Source organism: Cucurbita moschata, unplaced genomic scaffold (assembly GCF_002738365.1).
Source record: "Cucurbita moschata cultivar Rifu unplaced genomic scaffold, Cmos_1.0 Cmo_Scf00105, whole genome shotgun sequence".
Lineage (NCBI taxonomy): Eukaryota > Viridiplantae > Streptophyta > Magnoliopsida > Cucurbitales > Cucurbitaceae > Cucurbita > Cucurbita moschata.
This window is the reverse complement of record NW_019268621.1, coordinates 142,735-148,534: the sequence shown is the minus strand read 5'-3', so window position 1 is coordinate 148,534 and position 5,800 is coordinate 142,735. Positions and strand designations below refer to the sequence as shown.

The 5,800-nt window shown below is 38.0% G+C and overlaps 1 pseudogene; it reads right to left on the bottom strand.

Annotated features, from left to right (window-relative positions):
• Nucleotides 1–680: 680 nt before the first annotated feature.
• LOC111439744 lies at nucleotides 681–4,456 on the bottom strand (annotated as a pseudogene).
• Between the last annotated feature and the right edge of the window lie 1,344 nt (nucleotides 4,457–5,800).

Here is a 5,800-nt window from a genome sequence, read left to right as displayed (position 1 = left end):
ACTTTCGCTGAGAACTACATCTCAAATTTTATCGAACTTCAGTTTCTTAGATCCTCGTAGTCGACGGTTCATAGCTAACGATTTTTCGTACATATTCGACAATTACTTTCAACGGATCTGGCGTTGTCTTCTCCTTGATGATGTTAAAAGTCACGTTTCTAGACAGCGTCAACCGGATCAACCTTAAGGCCTGATGATCCTTGAGCTTCCACTGATCTATGGTCATAGTATCTGGCTTCATCCCCAACAGGGGTTCGTGAAGATCTTTCTGGTACAGATAATCTTCAATCTGCATCTTCTAAAAACCGAAATCACATCAAACTTCTCAATTTCAATCTTTGAACTTTTTATCTTCTCAATTCCATTTGTTAGGATCGCACAATAACGCACACACTCGATCAAGATGAACCCCAAAGAAAAGGAGACAGAAAATTCAAGGAGGAATATTGGCTAAAGATTTTATTGATGACTTCAGTTACGTAGACTGGAGAGAATACAAGGAATTAAAAAAAAAACATTTGGGAAGCACGTGAGGTATATATACGGTTTCATTTTACTAAATATAGCTTTACCAAATCTTTACGAAATATCTCTCATATATATCTCTATCAGATCTTTACTCAATACCTACCATATATATCTCTACTAGAACTTTACTAAAAATAGACCGCCCAACCGGACTAAAATATATGTAGCATGATATGAGTTCCATGTTGAGGTCTAATAGTTAAATTGGATATTGGAGCATGAGTATAGGACGAAGAAAGCTCGAAAGAAAACTGTTGTAGAATCATCGATAGAGCAATTTTGGCCTCAATTATGGAAAAGTTTTGTCCGATGCATATGTGAGGACCCCATCCAAACGGGAAGAACCCAACTTGATTTTGTGTCGCTTTTGAAACTCCCTCAACAAATCTATCGGGATTAAACTCATTTGAATCATCACCCCATAGTTTTTTATCACGACGGATAAGAACAATTGGAAAACTCAGCATCACACCAGTTGGTAAAGTCAAGTTTTCAAGTTTTGTTTCGTTTTGAACAAGACAAGTAAGTAACCCTGCTGGTGGGTATAATCTCAGGACTTCGTTCAATATCATCGTAACCTAAATGTTGAGAATAACATAAAGTTTAACCAATGAAATAAAAAAAAATGAAAATACATAGAATAGAGTGTTACAATTTTTAGGCGATTTAAACCATCAAAATCTAGTTTGTTGTTACCAAAGACTCGTAGGACCTCTTCTCTAGCTAGATCTTGCCATTTTGTGTATGAGCTCAATAAAACCATTGTCCAAACTAGTAGCATTGCTGTGGTTTCTTGGCCAGCAAGGTAAAAAACTCTACATTCTTCTACTATGTCTTCGATACTCATTCCGACATCGTTGTTTTCGTGCTCTCGAATTTCTTTCAAATTTGATTGTAAGAGGATGCTTAATAGATCAGCATGCATAGCTTTACTTGCCATCATAGCCCTATGCCTTTTGTTGATAACGCCCAAGAGCAACGTTTTTAATTCTTTGCTCATCTTTTTCATTCTATTGTTTGACTTTGTTGGTACAAACCTGCTCAAACATTATGATGAGATGTTATACGAAATTTCATAAATATTGCTCGTGTGAGATCCCACATCGATTGGAGAGAAGAACGAATGTCGGCAAGGCCTTTGGCACCAAAGGAGTAGATTGTGAGATCACATATTGATTTGAGAGGGGAATGAAACATTCTTTTATAAGAGTGTGGAAACCTCTCCCTAGCATACGTGAGTAACCCAAAAGGGAAAGCCCATAGAGGACAATATCTGCTACCGGTGGGCTTGGGTTGTTACAAATGGTATTAGAGCCAGACCCCAGACCGTGTGCCAGCGAGAACACTGAGCCCTGAAGGAGGGTGGACATCGAGTGGTGTGTCAATGAGGATGCTGGCCACCGAAGGGAGGGGATGGATTGTGAGATCCCACATCAATTGGAGAGAGGAACGAGTGTTAGCGAGAACGTTGGACCTCGAAGAGGGTGAATTGTGAGATTCCACATCTATTGGAGAGAGGAACGAGTGTTAGCGAGAACGTTGGACCTCGAAGAGGGTGAATTGTGAGATTCCACATCTATTGAAGAGAGGAACGAGTGCCAGCGAGGACACTGGGTACCGAATGAGGTGGATTGTGAGATTCCACGTCTATTGGAGAGAGAAACAAGTGACAGTAAGAACGCTGGCCTCAAAGACGGGTAGATTGTAAGATCCCACATCAGTTGGAGAGGGAAACAAAACATTCTTCCTAAGGGTGTGGAAACCTCTCCCTAACAAGACACGTTTTAAAAACTTTGAGGAGAAACCCGAAAAGGAAAATCTAAAGAGGACTCATGTTCACCTCTAATTGGATGATGTATTTAAGCCATAAATAAAGAAAATTGTACACATATGAGAAAGAAAAATTGTACAAAAAAAAACAATAAATAAGAATCTATAAATTGAATTGTACTAAAAACATTTTAGAGAAATTTTGAGTTCACCTCCATCCGGGTATGTAAACACCAAAAAAACTCAGGGATGAAGCCCACAATATGTTTATTTTCGCGCTTTGCATTTTCTTCTACTCAAACTTGAAACCTGTGCGTTGTTAGGTCGACGCTCTAACCACTTAAGCTATTCAACTTGACGGTTGATAAGGTTGGCTCCTCCGCAATGATATACCACCGATGGCTTCAACCATACCACTTGTTGTTTTTAGATAATCGGCCAGGGAAATCCTTTTCTTTTCGGTGAGAGGAAATTGTTGAGGGGAAGTTGTTGGATGAAAATAAAACGGGTAAAATAAGAGAGAGAGAATTGCTCAAATTTTGACTGTGCTTAAAATGAGATGGATAAATCTTCGGAACAGATTTAACTATTTAAATATAATTTATCCTTAACTAAATTTGTGCCCCTTCCTACAAAATTGCCCGTCTAAAACTTCGGTAATTCATTCGACGTGTTTGTCAAATGGTCAAATAGAGGTATTCAATCAAGTAATGAAATCGTGTGAATCTAAATAAGGAAAAATTTAGGTTTTATCTAACAATTCTTCTTTCCAACTTATGTGGGATCTCACAAATAGACGCGTCTATAAGAGGGTGAAAATCTCTCCCTAGCAGATACATTTTAAAAATCTTGAAGGAAATTCTGAAAGAGAAAGCCCAAAGAGGACAATATCTAGTAACGGTGGGTTTGGGCTGTCTTGAAGGAAATTCTGAAAGAGAAAGCCCAAAGAGGACAATATCTAGTAACGGTGGGTTTGGGCTGTTACAACTGGTATCAGAGCTAGACACTAGGTAGTGTGCCAGTGAGGAAAGAGGAATGAGTGCCAGCGAGGACGCTGAGCCCTATAGATAAGAGGGTGAAAATCTCTCCCTAGCAGATACATTTTAAAAACCTTGAAGGAAATTCTGAAAGAGAAAGCCCAAAGAGGACAATATCTAGTAACGGTGGGTTTGGGCTGTTACAACTGGTATCAGAGCTAGACACTAGGTAGTGTGCCAGTGAGGAAAGAGGAATGAGTGTCAGCGAGGACGCTGAGCCCTATAGGGGAGTGGATTGTGAGATTCCACATCAGTTGGAAAGAGAAATGAAGCATTAAGAGTGTGGAAACATCGCCCTAGCAGACACATTTTAAAATTGTGAGGCTGATGGTGATATGTAACGGTCCAAAACAGACAATATCAACTAGTGGTGGACTTGAGCTGTTACAAGTCGTATCGACACCAACAATTGTACACAATTAAACTTATAAATGCTAATTATGAGTTTATATATTCAAGGCAAGTTTTGATACTAATTACAAGAAGAAAGCATACCTTCAAGTGTTTGAAATGAAAGGCTGGATTGATTATCTTTCTATGCTTAACCCATTTGGGTCCTTCATGATTAGCAAGTCCATCGAAAAGCAACCTGGCAAGAGGGTTGATAGACGGCTTTTAACATCATGCATTAAAGAAAGTGCAGCTTTGAGTTGATCAGGGTCCATGATGTGCACTCTTGGATATGGTCCAATCCACATGAATGAATTCTTTCCTATATTTAATACAAACAACAAACAAACACTTACAGAATAATTAAACACCTATTTGATAAAAACAAACAAACACGACATACCATATTTGTGGATGGTATGATTAAACTTACCATAATTAAACTTACCATATTTGTGGATGGTATGATTTATGGAGGGGATGACACGTGGAGCAATATCATGGGAGAAGGTCATGGGGCTGGATATGGCCTGCTCCCTCATGGCGGCTATGTCCTTCATGTCGCCGGAGAGAAGCCGGTAAGGATTCCCGGCGAAGTCTTGGTTTCTGAGGGACCTCTCAAGCTTCTTGGGCCTCAGCCAAATCCAGTTCAAAAATCTCCATCCCCATACGGCTAAACACACCACAGCCACCGCCAAAATGGAGTCCCTAATACTCGCCAATATCTCCATCTAAATTGAGAGAGATTTCTGAATTTTGTGCTTAGCGATGGAAGGAGGACCTATGTTTGCTAATTTATAACTAAACAAATTTGATTCGTGAAATTACCACTTAATCCAATTAAGTCGAGTTTGCTTGCCAGCCATGAGCTTGCCTGCCATCGAGACTAGTCGTGTAAGAGGAGACTTTTCTTGCATCTGATAGGGAGAGTTTTCCACACCCTTATGATGGGTGTTTCCTTCTCCTTCCCAACCGATGTGGAATCTCACACTACACCCCCCTTCGGGGCACAGATCCACGCTTGCACTCGTTTCTTTCTTCAATGGATGTGGGACCCCTACTAAATCCACCCTTCTTTGGGGCTCAACCTCTTTGGTGGTAAATCGCCCGATGTCTTGCTCTGATATCATTTGTAATGGTCCAAACCCACCCCTAGTAGACATTGTATCTTTGGAATTTCTCTTTTCGGCTTTCCCTCAAGGTTTTTAAAACACGTTTGGCACGGAGAGGTTTTCACACCCTTTAGAGAGTATTTCGCTCTCCACTTCAACAGATTTGGGATCTCACACTAGTCATATATAGCTTATCACTTCTTTTTAAGAATAATTATTTTTTAAATATTTTTAAATATAATAAATTGAGAGTAGGAAGGTTTTAAATAAATTTAGGGGAAGAAATACCTCTTAAGTTACTATTAAATATGCTCACGTGATATTTGCTTGCTTTTTCTAAAGAGATTTTTTTAATAAATTATCTTGTCCTTTTATATTTATGATTAAATTATTTTTATTATTAATGCTAATTGACAATTAAAATTAAATTACGCACACTACATAATTATTTTTTGACATAATTTTAAACATCAATTAATGAGGCTATAAATAGAATCAATTCAAAATCCAGTTAGACCAGCTTGCGTGAACATCTTTTGTAGAGAATTCAATTACATATTAGATTTAGGTATCTTGTTTGGTGGTTGTAATCACGTTATCAATAGATTTAGAAAGAAGATAAGGATAAAAGTCCGTGTGGTCTACTTTTATTGTGAGCTTCTCTGGGATCGTTAGAGAAATTTTGTAACGATCCTAAATTTTGTTTATAACCTAAGGTCGTTACTATATACGTATTATGATCATTTAATGTGAAAATACTTCATTCAAACTTTATAATAAAAACATAACCTTTTTCTTACCTGTCATTTCTAAAACCCTTAAATAAAATAATGCACGTTGAAATAAACAAGAAATAACATGAAGTAAGTTCCTTATAGTATGAAAATGCAACTAACCTATACTAAACTATAATCTAATAATTCAAATTATGAAACTACCCTAAGCATGGATCATGGTCTCCTA